Below are 17,058 nucleotides of genomic sequence, written 5' to 3'. Positions count from 1 at the left end.
TATGTTATAAACTTGTTTGTCGTGATCTAATAAATAAATTCCATTGACTAATCTAGCAGATCCATAAAACATCTCTTTAAAATAAAACGAACAACTATTGTCTTTTATTAAAAAGGAAAATCCCTTAGCATCTAAGCAAGAAACAGAAATGATGTTTTTAGTAAGACTTGGAACATGGAAACAGTCTTCCAGTTCCAAAACTAGCCCAGAGGGTAACGACAAATAATAAGTTCCTACAGCTAATGCAGCAATCCGTGCTCCATTTTCCACCCGTAGGTCGACTTCACCCTTTCTTAACCTTCTACTTCTTCTTAGTCCCTGTGAATTGGAACATAAGTGTGAGCCACAACCTGTATCTAATACCCAAGAAGTTGAATTAGCAAGTATATAGTCTATAACGAAAATACCTGAAGATGGAACAACTGTTCCGTTCTTCTGATCTTCCTTTAGCTTCAAGCAATCTCTCTTCCAATACCCCTTCTTCTTGCAATAGAAGCATTCAGATTCAGAAGTGGGTTGGCTCACCTTCTTCTTTTCAGATTTGGTGCCACCTGGTTGCTTAGTCTGGCTGGCCTTGTTGCCACCTTTCTTAGCATTCCTCTTCTTTCCAAATTTCTTGAAGTTGCCCCCACGCACCATAAGCACCATCGCTGCCCACACGCGTCTCGCTCGTTGCTTGTGCCTTGCCCCATCGCCCTCGCCCACCGCACAGCACACACGCCTAGGCCTGGGCCTTGCGCGCGCGCCTTGCTTGTCGCTCGCTGCATTCGTACCGCACGGGCGACGAGCTCCCTTGCTCGTCGTCGCGTGCCCGCACTATACAACACCCCTTAAGGGTAACACGTAGCGTCCATTGCTTTGTGCGTGCAACATTTATGAGCGTTTTTCATAAAAATTTAAAATTTTTAATTCAAAATTAACGACAAATTAATAAATCATATTAATTTCATAAGTTTAGGGAGAAAAATCGAAAATTCATTAATCAATTAATTTCCGGTTATCATGGATTCAAATCTAGGTCATAAAAATTTAAAATTTATCATAAATTAACAATTTTTATGGTGGTTTTTAATCATGGATACCTAATTAAATCGTCAATTAATTATGAAAATCAAATCAAATTCTAAATTATTCGAATTTCAACAAATTAATTACAATTACAAATTAGGTTGTATAATTAACAAGCTTAGGCATTCAAATTTGTTAAACATATACAATAGGTCAATCAAAAATTCAAGATTTAACAACAAGAATTGCAAATATTCAATTTAACATCTTAAAATTACAAACTTTTGCGTTCGAAAAGCTAAAACCTCCGAAAAGTCATAGTTAGGCTTCGAATTTGGGAATTCTGGGTTCGGCCAAACAATACTGCTTTTGTCAAAATTTTAGAATTCCTTTTACATGCGGAATTGAGACAAAAATCACTCGATTTGGTTGAGAAACGAAGAAACTGCCGAAAAACTGTGTACATATTATTAAATAAACGCAATTTGCAATTAATTAACAATTACGAAAATTAATCACCCCTTTTAGTTCTTTGCAAATTTGTAAAATTTAACCATGTTAAGCAATTATTGATCATGCAATTAATAAGAGGCTCGTGATACCACTGTTAGGTTATGATACATATGAACAACATAAATCATGCGGAAAAACCTATATGCCAGGATTCAAATTAATTGCACATAATCAAATAATTAGCCTAGAATGCATACACTTTGTAGCGTGCCCTCCCTAGCTGCGCCCGAACCGAACAAGAACAAGTCTTTAGGACTCCAAGTGTCGTCCCTCCGTAGAAAGTCCACAGCACGTCCGGATCCGCCTTAAGATTGCCCAACTAGAATCGCCCTTAAGGTACTAGGAATTTTCGGCTAATACGGGCAACAATATGACTGAATTTTGCTATCAAAATGTCACTCTGAATACTTGAAACTCGTACTTAAATTGTGAACCTAGGCCACATATTTATAGGGGTATGGAAAGGGAATTGGAATCCTATATATTATAATACTAATTAGCTTAATTAGAAGTTTATTAAAACTCTTTTTAACTAATTCTATCTATTAGGATTAGGAATTAATCATTGAGTGAATCCCATTAGATTTAGGATTTGTATCGAACACAAACGCACACGAGCCACGCCCTTGCGGGTGCTCAGCCCGCGCAAGCCTTGCGGCCCACGCGAGCTTCGCAGCCCACGCGAGCAGCGCAGCTCGCAGCCCACCTGTGCGCGCGCCTTGGCCTGCTGGGCCTGGCGTGGCCTTGGCTGCCTTGTGTTGGCGCGCAGGCTTGCTGGACGCAGGCCTGGCTTCGTGCTGGGCCTTCGTCTAGCAAGTCTCGTCCGATGCTAATTCGTACGACGCGCTTCCGATTAATTTCCCGATTCCGGAATTTATTTCCGATACGAACAAAATATTTCCGATTCCGGAATTAATTTCCGTTTCGAACAAATATTTAATATTTCCGTTTCCGGAATTATTTCCGATTCCAATAATATTTCCGATTCCGACAATATTTCCGTTTCCGGCAATATTTCCATTTCCGATAATATTTTCCGATACGTACCATGTTTCCGTTTCCGGCAACATCTACGACTTGGATAATATTTATATTTCTGATACCATCCATATTTCCGCTTCCGGCAATATCATCGTTTCCGGAGTATTAATTGTTTGCCTTTGAAGATCTTAGCTCCCACTGAAACCAAGATTCGTCGATTCTGAATATCCATAGATGGAGTATTTAATGCCTTAAATACTTGATCCGTTTACGTACTATTTGTGTGACCCTACGGGTTCAGTCAAGAGTAAGTTGTGGATTAATATCATTAATTCCACTTGAACTGAAGCGGCCTCTAGCTAGGCATTCAGCTCACTTGATCTCACTGAATTATTAACTTGTTAATTAATACTGAACCGCATTGATTAGACTTAACATTAAATGCATACTTGGACCAAGGGCATTATTTCCTTCAACGCTGTGTGCTTTTCCATACAAACAATGTTCACAAAATTCCATTTGTGGTTTCTTTATGTTCTTCAACAAACCTTGTCCGCAAAGCAATGATAGACCTTTTTCTGACATATGCCCAAGGCGCATGTGCCATATCCTAGTGCATTCTATTTGGTCTTTACTTCCACTGATTCCAACTGCTAAATCACCTGTAACAGTTGTGCCCAAAAGAGGATAAAGATTACCGTGACGAATCCCCTTCATCACTACCAAGAAACCACGAACAACTTTTAATACTCCATTTTCCATGGATATTTTGAAACCATTTTTCTCTAATAACCCAAGAGAAATAAGGTTTTTCCTAAAATCTGGGATGCCTCTCACATCCTTCAAGGTTATTATTGTTCCATCATGCAACTGAACTCGGATAGTACCTAACCCGACAGTATTACAGGCATGATCATTTCCCAACAAAACCATGCCACCGTCCAAACTTTGATAAATTGTAAACCACTTTCTGTTTGGGCGCATATGGTGTGATGCTCCTGAATCAAGCATCCACTTACCAGATAGTTCAGTGCATTGTTCTGAAACAGAGTAACAATAATCTTCCTCGTCATTTGAGACAAAACTTGCCTCTTGTTTTTCTGGTTGTTTTCCTCGGGAGTTGTTGTTGTCCGGCCTCTTGAATGCATAAAATGACCAAGCTCACCACATTTGAAACATGGTTTTTCCGCTAGGGGTCTAGATTTTGATCTAAACTTTCCTCCCTTGCCTCTTCCTCTTTCATTAGTCCTTCCTCTAGTTGTAAACAATCCCTGAGCTTGTTCATTGTGTTCTCTTCCATTACTAGACATCATTCCACTTGTAGCAACCTTTCGAAGGTCATCCGCTAAAAGCGATGTTCTAGTCTCATCCATGGTTAGGGTATCACCCACAAGCATCAATGTTTGAACCAGATTTTCATAGGATTTCGGTAATAAAAGCAATAACATGAGTGCTTGGTCTTCCTCATCTACCTTCACATCAATATCCTTCAAGTCTGATATAATCCTATCAAACTTATTGATATACTCCCGAATTGAGGCGCCTTCTTCCATCTTGCATGTATACAATTTGGATTTTAGATAGATCCTGTTTGTTAGAGTTTTCGTCATGAAATTTGTCTCTAACTTTGCCCACACGCCAGCAGCCGTTGCTTCCTCATTTACCAAGAATGCAACATCCCTCTCAAGGCACAAGATTATGGCTGCTCGTGCTAGCTTCAAGATCTAACTCTTCCCAATCCTCATCCTTCATATCTCCGGGCTTTTGTTCTTTTCCCGCTAGCGCTTTGGGCAGCTTTTGCGAAATTAGTAAATTTTTTATTTGCATCCTCCAATAGGAAAAATCATTTTTTCCATTGAACTTTTCAATTTCATATTTCTCAACTTTTACTGTTCCACTAGTACAAGCCATTATAACAAATATTTTTCAAAATAAAAAATTTAACCACTTAATATTTTGACGTTGGCTCTGATACCAATTGTTGAAGCTCGCAGCGGAAATCTGGCTTTACTAGATAATATGAAATCGATACTTCAAAAAATATTATTTCATTGTGAGGTATCGATTTCATTATATCTAGTAAAGCCAAATTTCCGTTGCGAGTTCCAACAAAAATATTAATACAATTTATTATTAAGTGCTTTGCATTAACCAAGCAAAATAAAACAACAAATTAAAACATACCTCATAAGAACTAATAAACAAAAAAAGAAGAAGGTTTTTTTTGTGTAAAGGAGGAGCAAGCATCTGAAAAAGAAGTACAAACTAATAAGCTATAATAAGAAAATAACGAAAGGAAGAAATTAAAAGAGCAACAAATTGAAAACAATAACCAAAAAAAGAAGGAAACATACTTGCTTAGGGGGTTGGGGAGGAGATGTGGGGTTGATAATTAATTAGGTAGGTTTATGGGTATAAATATACCTTTTATCTACGAATGCAAGCATATTATCTTAAGAATCATAACTATCTTAAACTGAAAATTATCTTTATAATATTATCTTTTTTCAAGAAATTTTTGATTTTATCATAAAGGTTAATGTGTATATATTTTTCCACATTCTTTTATAGAAAATTTCAACACTTATCTTAAAATTTTGTTTTTTATTTTATTATTTAAAAATCGCATTGCCATTTAATTTTGTGACATGAAAATCTTACGTGGACGCTCTCATTAATCTCCAAAAATCCCCCCTTGATATATATATATATATATATATATATATATATATATATATATATATATATATATATATATACATATATATACTAGATTTTAGCCGGTGCGATACACTGATTCTATTAAATTATTATGTTTAAATAGAACTTCTATGTATATACCAATTTTATATATTAGATTAGAGTAGTTTTTTTATTTTGCATTGAATTTTATTTTAGATTTATTTTTTAATTATTAGAGTGTTTGTTTTTGGATGAAATTGTACATGTGTAATATTAATAATTAATTATCTACCTGACACTTAATTATTTATCTATGTGGCACTCGACTTTTTTAATTCAAAATTAATTTTGAAATCTTATTTTCATTGGCCGAAACCATTAGATTTCCTACGTGGCGCTCTAATATTGGATTAATGTTTGAATTTAAATTGAATTTTATTTAATTTATTTTAGACCAGTGTTTGATTTTGGATGAAATTTATTTTAGATTTATTTTTTAATTTTTAGAGTGTTTGATTTTGGATGGAGTTGTATATATTAGTAATTAATTAATTAGAATATCTACGTGGCACCTAATTAATTATCTACATGGAAATCGATTTTTTTAATTCAAAAATAAATTAGAAATCTTATTTTTCATTGGCCAAAATCATTAGTAGTCCTAGGTGGCGCTCTAATATATATATATATATATATATATATATTAGATTAAATGTTGTTGTAATATGTGTGTTGGAATAGTTAATGTACATTATTCAAATATCAATTATTTAATTTTGTGATTTCTTTTAGAACTTTTTCTAGTATTTATCATTCTGAATTTGCTTCCAAATTATGCTAAATTTAAAAAAATCCAAAAAGATCAATCCCGAAAAAATAATTCTTAAAAAAAAAAACAGGTTTTTGTAATTTTTAAATAGGATAAATTATTTTTTACCACCTAAAAATCGAAAAATTATTTTTTTACCACCTTAAAAATTAAAACTTGTTTTTTTACTACTTGAAAAATGGAACCCTAATGTCTTGAGTCTTAGAGACTTATGAACCCGCTTTAGCAACGCAACATTATCCTTATCCAGCTCCCCAAAAGAAGAGAAAGAGAACGGAAGAAAGCCATAACCAATCGCCCCGCAACGCGCTTCGTACTTGACTCGCTTCTGAATAGCCGCATCAGTCACAACCCGTCCTTGGACAAAGCTAGACAACCCAGATTGTGTCAAAGGAGAAGATCCCATCAAGTAAACACACACATCACAGCCCCTATCCCAAAAGTAGAGCTACACGTCTGCAGGTCGAAGAGCTCCATCGTTCCCTCCAGATCAACCAATATCAACCTCTTTCCGCGCCGAAATCCTAGATCGATAACAAGCATCAACAAGGGTATCCCGAACCACATTATGCCGATGTCTAATACCCACAATGCCAGCACATGACACCGCATGATCACCGAAAATATCTCCCGCAAAGACCCTGGAGCAAGCAGAACATGGCGTCATAACAGAGAACAAAGGAACTCCCAACCGGTAACACATCACACATCTATAAGCCTTAGCATTCATCGTCCCAAACCTGATGTGGGGACCGCACGAAGCCAAGCAGAGGTTTGATCTCCCTGCTGCGATTCCCATAATGCCGATTGTCGAGGAAATAAAGAGAAGGTGGATTCTGCAGATGCAGTAACCTTTGTGAAATATATATATCTGCCAATTTCTTCATGAGTTTAGGGGCAACAACCTCACTGGGGTTATTCAGAATGTCATACTCCACCGTTATATTAAATAGACTCAACACATCTTCAAATACTCGACCAGGACCAACAATGCCAACATGTCGTAGAAGCTTTATCTACAAACCAAAAGACTGTAATCGAGAAGCAAGAAAAGCATAATGACGAACATCACCTGCGGCATAAACACCAAGCCCGCCAAAAGATAAAGGTAAGGTGGCAAGTCGTCACTTCCAATCGCCAAAGCCTGGCCCCGAAGCCGTAACAATACGCTCCAAGGAAGATCAAGAGCCTCATCGAATGTGCGCTGAGCCGGCTCAAAAATACCAGGGGGACAAGGACGCAAAGCAAAGTAGAGTTTAGAAACTCCGGTACATGCCCTCAGTAACAACAACTCACACTGAGGATCATCAAGATGAGCAACCTTACCCATAAGCCCAATGGTCTTGGTCACCCTTTGCATCACAAGCTCACCACTAAAAACTGGCACTACTACAAAAATGTCATTTTATCGCTTTTTTTAGTAGCGCTTTTATCTGTTTCGCTATTAAATTTATTTTATACAGCATATAATAGCGTTTATTTTATAACCGCTATCGTATGAACAATTTATTAGGGCGCTTCATATCAAACTGGTATTAAAACCTAAAAGATAAATAAATAAGTAAAAATGAAAAATGAAAAATGAAACAAACCTATGGGAAACAAATAGATCGAACCACCCATCCTCTAATTTCTTCCCTTGCTCTTATCTTCTACTCATAAAGCATATCTCTTTTCTTCTCTTCTCAAAAAAAAAACGGATATTTCATGAAATACCCCCGAGGTTTAAGTTAATTCACCAGGTACCCTCGTTGTTTCAGTAATCTACCAGGTACCCCTCAGGTTTCATTTTCTCGCATGACTTAACCCTGCCGTTAAGTGGCCGTTAGAAACTTTTTTTCACCAGGTACCCTCGTAATTTATTTCACCAGGTACCCCTGAGGTTTTTTAGATTTTCACCAGGTGCCCTTGTGCTTTATGGTAATTTCACCAGATACCCCTGCTCAGCAACGGCTAGTTTCACCAGGTTTTGTTCTGTAACAGTTGCTGGGGGGAGGGGAATATGAAGTGAAAGAGGGGGCTGTCAAATACCCTATTAAGTTTGATGCAAGGACTTGTGGTTGTGGTGTATGGCAAATATCTGGCATACCTTGCAGACATGGCCTTAGGGTTATTTACCACCAAAGACTTGAGGCTACTGATTTTGTGTCTCACTACTTCAAAGGGCAAGCATACAAGTTAACTTACTCAGAGCACATACACCCCATGCCTGACCCAACCCAATGGCCTTCTTTTGACCTTCCTATTATCCTCCCACCACCCATGAAGAGAGCATCAGGTAGACCCCCTAAACTGAGAAAAATAGGTAAACATGATCCAAAAAGGGGAAAGAGAAATAGCACTGTGAGGTGTGGTAAGTGCAAGGAGGTGGGACACAATGCAAGGACATGCAGAGGTGGGGCCACAGCAAAGCAAAAGAAGGATGCTGCTGCTGCTGCTGGTGCTTCTGGTTCTGCTGGTGCAGCTGGTGCAGCTGGTTCTGGTGCAGCTGGTTCACAGCAAGGGGGAGATCAAGGTGCTTCCAGTTCACAGCAACAACGTAATGCATCAAGTAAGGGAAAAAGGAAGCGTACTTGATTTTGTGATTTATGCATAACTTTTTGCTAAACTTATCATGTATATCTTTTGCCAATGGGAGCAAGTTTTTGTAGAGCTACACTTAAAGTTTTTGCGTGTCGGGGGCACACTTTTGTAAAGCTACTTAATTCGGAAATGAAATATCATATTATTGATGAAATGTCATCATTCACTTTCTCATTACAAATACTAGAATAAAAAACATTACAATGCCAATATTGATAGTTCCATGCATTAATTTCTTTTGCTGCTTGAGTTTCTTCTTCATTTGGTGAATTTCTTCATCCAAGCTTCTGTTTTCTTCAATTTCTCCTTCCTTTGTGCTACCTCTGTTGTTTCTGATTGGCAGTGGTTGCTTAATGCTTCCCTTGCACCACTTGAAGTTGTCACATAAGTCACACTTGTTGTAACACCCCCAAAATTTGGACCCTTTTATATAATCAAAAACCCTGTTTTTGTATCATAAAACAATCGTCCAAACCTTGGGAGTGTCACTGCTACATTTATTCTCCATAGAAAATAAATGCAAAGCAACAAAACAATTTAAAATCATTAAAGTCAAAATTAACTAAGTGGTCTAAAAGGTGCCCCATAAAAACTACAACCAATTCCCATAAAATGAATAACAAAAACCAACTTAAACTTAAACTGAAATAGAAATTGTCTCTTGACTAGGTGGTTATTCTAAGCGTCTCCTCACTCGTAGCCAAGTACCTTTACCAACCTGCAAAAATAAATAGAAAAGAGACAAGAGAGACGAACTCCCAAAAATCAGATAAACTGAGTAATTCAAACTCCATCCCGTAAAATAAATAATTTTAGTTCGAAAACATTTTGAGTACATAAAATAGACAATTAAACAACCAGTACCAATTTAATAACTCCATTATTAAACTTATCACATAAAGATCAATATTAATTAAGTGAGGGAAAAAGAACGCTAAGGGTCGCGCGTAACCCTTGAGAATGGCCAAAGTAAGATGAGTACAGAATGTCCCTAGTGTGCACACCCCTCACTAATTAACTATGGGTCTCCGCGACCGCGCACCAATAGAATTAGGAGGAAGACTAAGCAGAAAGTTAAATACATAATGATATAATAGAAACCTACTAGAAGCCTACCGGGTCTCCACTAAAGTGCACCGATAGAACAACATCTAGAAGGGCAACCTGTTCCTAACCCTTACGGGCTTTTCCCTCTGAGATTACACTTTAAGTCATTAGTATTTTAATAAGGTCGAAACACATAATACAAGTACTCACATAAAATCATTACCAATATCAAGGTAACATTATCACTTCATTCGATCAATTAACTACATGTTAATATAACTCTCAACAATAATGTTCATTCAATTAGTCAAACTGACGAACTACCTTAAAGGAATCCGCATGCGACAACAATTAACTAATGTTAACGTTTAATTAGGATTGTCCCCATTAGCTAATGTATTCCACTTGAAACATATTAACCCTCATGGAAAATATACGTGTATATATATATATATATATATAAATATATATTACAAACAACATGATTATCATAATGAGGCTAATATAATACGTGCCCAATATAACTCATATAAACAACACTTCCCTAATACAAAATAGCATATAGATATATTCAAAATATTTTAACTAACAGGACCTAAAGATGATGGACATCGAAAATTACCTTGAACACGCACGTACTCAAACTAGTAGTCTCCTTGCGTGGTTCCTAAGTAGTCTCCGTCTACGATTACACAAAATAAATAACCTAAATTAGTCTACACTACCACGTACCTATGAATTAAACAAAAGACCGACCTTGCTAAATTATTAGCCCAAATTTTATAAAAGACGAAGGAGTGAAATACTGTAAAACTAGCGGAAGGGAGAAGTGTATAGGAAATCATGTCAAACCAATTTAAAATCCTTGAAATACTTTGTTGTAAACAATTGATGCCGTTGTAATGACCAATTAAATCATGGAAAAAAAATAGAAAAACTTAACACCCGAATCATATGGTCTTACTATGGAGATCATGCTAAAAAAATTAAAGTTAGAGGAGATATAATCCATTACCTACCCAAAGGATGATGCGATGATGGTGGAAACTGATGACGGCAGAGAATAACTGATGGAGGAAGAAGGGTTTTGAGAGGGTTAAGAAATAACGTACGAGAACTTTTGATAATAACAGGGTATTTATAGCTTAGGGTATTAGGGTTTAACTAGGAGAATAATTTCAGAAAATTTAAAAAAATAAATTTGAAAATATACTTGTAGTTAAAACTCATTTAAAACTTTATTTTAAATTGTAAAATCTTTTTAAATTACAAAAATAGTTTATTAGAAAATATCCGAAAATTCGGGATATTACACTTGTAATATAGTCTTTGAGGATTTTTCATTGTTTCAGAACTTCTTATTGCAAATTTTTTCCCACATATGTTGCATGTTTTGTTTGGAACTACAACGTATGAGGATTCATACGTTGTAGAAGAAGATTGGGATTGAGAATATAAGCTCATTTGAAGGTGAGTTGGGAATTAGGGAAAATATGAGTTGGTTAAGGGGAAGAACAGAAACTTGTAGTGAAGAGTTGCAGCGGCTCCCCCTTTAAATAGAGAAGGCTTACCAACGGCTAGTTTTTTAAAAAAAAACTAGCCGTTGGTGAGCAGGGGTATCTGGTGAAATTACCATAAAGCACAAGGGCACCTGGTGAAAATCTAAAAAACCTCAGGGGTACCTGGTGAAATAAATTACGAGGGTACCTGGTGAAATTTTTTTTTTCTAACGGCCACTTAACGGCAGGGTTAAGTCATGCGAGAAAATGAAACCTGAGGGGTACCTGGTAGATTACTGAAACAACGAGGGTACCTGGTGAATTAACTTAAACCTCGGGGGTATTTCATGAAATATCCGAAAAAAAAAGGCCCCTTTTCTTCTCACTTTCAAGTTTCAAGTCTCAACACCCATAATCACCCAACCACAATCGGAGCGGCGAAACTCAGCCACCCAAAACCCTTTACACGGCGGTGATTTCCTTCATAAGGCGGGGCTTCCCTTGTCACGGAAAGAGTGCAAAATCGAGTTTGAAGGTATACTTCTCTATAACATTTGCGGAATTTGGGTCTTTTTTAAAAAAAGTTAAGCGTTTTTAGAGTGGGTTTGTTGTTCATAAATTTTGTTGAATTGGTTTTGTGGAAAAGGGGGTTTGTATTCAATTACGATTGATTTTAATTATGGGTTTTACGGTTTCGTGCTCTAAATTGGTAGGTTATGAATATTGGGTTCTAATTTTCCATCTTGAGAATGGGTGGCTAAATTACTTAGAATCATCGTTCATTGTAGTGCACAAGAAGGCTACCCTCACTAATCTCGAAAATGGCGTCAAAGGTATCTCTGTTTCTACCGATATTTACAACCATGGACTTCTGTATACTGTTCTTTTATCTCTCCTAATTTTGCACTTGCAATCACGATTTCAGATATCTTGTTTTCGTTTGATTTTCCATTGCTTTTAAGTTTTTAAATTGAATGCTTGCGTGCTTGATTTTGGTTGCATATTGATTTGGGAGTCAATTCAGTTGGAATTGAAATTTGATTACAATTTCATTGTTTAATCTTGAATTTTGTGCAGTTGATTAATTTTTTGAGTTTACAAATTGATCGACAATACTTGTATGTTAATCGAAAACTTAAACTGATTTTACATGAATTAGTTCCTATTTAAAGTACTAATGTATTGAAAAACTAGAATCATTTCCCTGGAAAAGCATATTGGAGATTAAAGTTCTCAAGCCTGTATGTCCAAATTTTTTTATGTTTAACTCAGTCCTGTAGTTTTGATAATGTGATTGTCATTGACAAAAAATCGCGTTTCTGTTAGACCTCAATAATGAAATAGCAGTAACGAGTATTAGTAATAACCAAATATCGCATTTCTGTTATGCCTCGTGATCAAAACAGTAGTAATAAGATAAGGATCGAATATCACATTTCAATTCTATTAGATCTCATGAATAAAATTTGAGTTATGACTTGTGAGTATAGGTAATGATCGAAAATCACATTTCAGAAACCCCATGAGGCCATGATGTTTCATAATTTTATTGATATTACCATAACTAGTCAAAGGGACTTGATGAGTATTGCAGCTGTTTTTGACATGAATGGATGAAGCCTTGACATATTTTAGAATTGACAAAATTTTATGTTTAGATTGGCTACTTTCATTAGTTCTTACACTATAGGGAATACGATGCATTGAGTTCCTGTTCATGTCAATTTTGTTATGTCTAACAAAATGATAACAATTGAGTTCCGCAATGGTGCTCTTTTTCGTCTGCCTATTAGATGTCTAACATGTGTTTATATTTGATTAATGCATTCAGAGCTGTGTATGATATAAGCCATGTCGACAAGAACTGGCCAACAGATTCATTTGATGTGGCCAGTGGCAACTTTTCAAGATCATGGGACGGCCTTGATGTGTGAGTATTTATTTACTAGCAATTAAACTATATTTTCTCTCCGGGAGTTCCTTAGTTGTGAATCTGTAAACTGATTGTTGTTATTCTCAATTGGGAGGAAGTCAAAGATCATAAAGCAGAGAGAGAAAGGGGTTAGAGAACAAATTTGAGTTCCATAATAACCACCATCAAATATCTAGAGCGCCATGATGTTGGGAAATCATTGTATATGTTGAAGAACCCTGTAATATTCATTTAATATTCTATTATGCTTGTGAAGAACTTAAGACCTTATCTCAGCGTATGCTTTGAGTTCATAAACTCGCTTCTCAACATCTTTCCCTGTGCTTCCATAAGTAACAATTGGAACAACATCTTTCCACGTGTCATTACTCCACAGCTGTCAGCTATATTGATATGTTTGATAGTTGAAACTGTAAATCTAAGTGGAGTTTTTCTTTCTTATATGACACTTATCTAGACTAAATTTTTGTTAATTTTATTTTTCAATATAATGCTTATGGTAATGCCAATTCTTTCGTATTAACTTTTTTTCCCTTCTTTATATGTATGAATATCTTATATCCTGTTGTTGTTTTGCAGTACTTTTAAAATTGCCGGCTTCTAATTCACGACAAAGAGTAGATTGACGAAGTAAGAACTCAGTGGGTACGCCATGTTGTTTAACAACTGTATATTAGCTAGGATATTAGCTAGGTTACGTGAGAAGGAACCAATAAATGTATAGCTCTATAATGTACAGCTTTATAATTAATTTATGTTGCGTAGTTTAATGTTTTTGTTCTTATTTTAGAGAAAATTTATGTAATCAGTTTATTAGGGTGACAATTGCAAATCATTGAAGCTTGAAAATTAATATAAAATTATTTACTATACTTTTCAATATATGGTGTTATTTTGAAATATATATAGTTACTTTTGGGGTATAAAACGAAATACGGAGAATCATAGCCAGCAAAATAATATTTTTTTTTTAAAAAAAATATCACTTTAATAGCGCTTTATATATCTCCCCTATTAGAAAATTATTTAAAACTTGGCGGTAAAACCTTTTAATAGCACACGTTTAATATCGCTTATATTGTGCTATGAAAGAATTGTTTGATTTATCCTAATAGTACCTTTTATAGCGCTTTTGAAAAGCGCTATTAAAATCACCTTTTACTTTTAGTAGCGGAGCCTTATAAAAAGCAAAAATAAGCGCTATCAAAAGCATTTTCTGGCGTAGTGTGGGTTGGAACTAGCGGGACCACCAAGAAACTTAACACCATGCAAAGGACAAGAAATATCAAGGGGAAAGACTCCCACAAGCCTGCTCCGAGGGTCCTCTATAGGCCAGAATACCTCAGTCTTCTCCACATTAAGATGTAGCCCGAGACAAGGCCCTTCCTCCATAATCAACTGTAGAACCTTACCCACTACCAAGGTGTCACCAATAATGGCATCGTTATCCAAATACCATGCCTGAAGACATACATCAAAAGCGTCTCTGAATTTACAAACCAGGGGTTGTAAAACCAAAACAAAAAGCAGAGGGCCAAGAGGATCACCCTGTTGCACCCCCTGAGACGACCATCAGGTGTGCTCCCCATAATACAATCTGGCTGGAGTAGAGTAGAAGAATTCAACCCATCGTGAAATGCCCGGACAACGAAGAAGAACTTCGCGTAACATGGCCGCACGATCAACTAAATTCAAGTCATTTTGAAAATCCACCAACAACATAGACCCACGTCAGATGTCCGTGTTAGAAATAATCATGTGGGCCTACATGTATGACCATATGTGTATAACAGCTATCTTAAAGTTAGCCCATAAAAGTGATCGGTTTTATATTTAAGTATATTGGGCTTATAGGTATCTTATTGGTATGGGCTAATATGTGTAGAGACCCACTTCTATGTCTCTTATTTTATGATGGGCTTAATAGGGGATATGGAAGACCCTATATATATATATAGGTATTAGGGTTAGGGTTATGGTCCCCGATTCATATGGTTTTCTATTCTCTCTGACATTCCATCATCAATAGAATATCAAGGGAGACCATATAGAATTGGAAGATCTAAAAACCCACCGTTCATCAATCCAATGGAGAAAGGTACGCTTCCGCAATTATATTTTACCGATTAATCTAGTATGAAGTATTGAGTTAGGATTAATTCCAACAAGTGGTATCATGAGCCTCCTTCATATTAGATTAGTTGATTGTTTTTTTTCCCCCCGGCAAATTACTTTTACGGTTTGGGTCATGAAATCAAATCGGTATTATTTGCCGCAACTATTTATATCTTCGATTGATAAATTTTTCGGGTATTCATTCATTTTTTTTTAATTGGTCCATAAAGCTCGTACTTTTATGTGGTTGGCCGCTACTTTGTTTGTTTGGATGATGTATTCCGTATTGATCAAGTTGGAATTATTGCCATGTTATTGCTCAAACAGTCAAACTTGATTTTCTTCCGCTGCAAGTTTTGAGCTTTTGTTTTGTGGGTATAGGGTGTAGGGGAATACAGTTAAACATAATAACATGTGCGGAACAATCCCCAAAGCCAGGAAACATGTATAAAGCACAGATTAAGCAAACTTACATTCGAAGCGTGTTTTCCACAATAATCTGTCAACGAACACGAACAAAGAACTCCACTTGTCGTTCCTCTACTTGGTTCACCGACACGATCAGATCCGTCTTGATAATCGTAGCTTAGACAATTGATCAAGAAACTTTGCTTTTGGGAAGAACTCACTTTGGAGGCACAGAGGATTAGGGTTCTCTGTGTCTCTAGGGTTTGAGTGTATGAATTGTGTGTGTGTTGGAAACTAGGTTGTAAGGTTATATCATTAACCTTACTAACCGACCAAGCAAGAAGCAAGGTCGGCTAGCAAGCCGTGCGAGCCAAGCAACGGACACACGCCCGCGTGCCCAGCGACACACTACAGGCCGAAGCCCACAGCGTGCGCGCCGAGCAGCTGGGCCGTGGGCCTTGCTCGCTCGTCGCTGATGTTGCGCTATTGCTTGCTGCTGCGTGCTCGCGCCCAATGGGCTTGCCTTTCTTGCTCGCGAGCTTGCAGCTGGCTCGTTGGGCCTTGCACGCTTACGGGCTTGGCTCAACGGGCCGGCAACTCCGATGCCCTTCGTATTCGCGATTTAATATATTCCGATATATTATTTATCGTTTCGTATACGACGAATCACCGTCGTACGATACGATTTATTCGTGTCGCCCAGCTTACGAATATTCGCGATACGATATACGATTCCGACAAAGGTCGTATCGTATAATACGTTTCCAACTAATTCCCGAAAAGCTATTAAATGAATTTCTGATTCATTTAATCCGGTGATCTGTTACGTGTCATTGGTGTGACCTTGTAGGTTCAGTCAAGTGTAAGGTGTGAGTTCAATATCCATTAGAACTCACTGATCGGAAGCATTGCTCCAGCTAGCTGTTCCAATCACTTGATCTCACTGAATTAATTGTTCGCAATTAATCTGAACCTTGGTATTAGACTTAATGTACCTTGGGTGAAGGACATATTTCCTTCAATCTCCCACTTGTCATTCAGACAAGTGTGCATCCACATTCCTTTGTCACTTAGTGTTACTTACTGAACATAAGGTAAGATCCAAGCCTTCCTTATTAGGTCCAGAAGTGTTTCTCGGATTACAGAGTTCAACTGTCAAACTTTTGCAGAAAGTTAAGCCTAACCATTATGAGCACGGCCATGCATTTTACAGTATCTAACTCTCCGAGAGGCCTTGTTACACAACAACACCATATCCTATCAAAGATAGGAGGACAATCCATTCTTGCAATCTATGAACACTCACTTTGATTCATAGTACGCCCAATAACTGCTTTTATAGCCTCCTTTTACGGTGCGACGTTTAGCTAGTATCAAAGCGAACTAATTCTCAAACGAGCAGACATAATCGCTCATGTTCTGAGGAACGGTTTCTAATCACCATTAATGAGAACTACCTA

General features: G+C 36.8%; 1 long non-coding RNA gene across 1 annotated transcript; it reads left to right on the top strand.

Annotated features, from left to right (window-relative positions):
- Positions 1 to 11,507: 11,507 nt before the first annotated feature.
- Positions 11,508 to 13,957, top strand: LOC110800869 (uncharacterized). Its single transcript, XR_002536775.2, has 4 exons — positions 11,508 to 11,677; positions 11,856 to 11,975; positions 12,974 to 13,072; positions 13,655 to 13,957. It is a non-coding gene; the product is annotated as an uncharacterized lncRNA (long non-coding RNA).
- Positions 13,958 to 17,058: the final 3,101 nt, after the last annotated feature.

Source organism: Spinacia oleracea, chromosome 1, assembly GCF_020520425.1.
Source record: "Spinacia oleracea cultivar Varoflay chromosome 1, BTI_SOV_V1, whole genome shotgun sequence".
Taxonomy (NCBI): Eukaryota; Viridiplantae; Streptophyta; class Magnoliopsida; order Caryophyllales; family Amaranthaceae; genus Spinacia; species Spinacia oleracea.
This window is presented reverse-complemented; position numbering and strand designations above follow the sequence as displayed.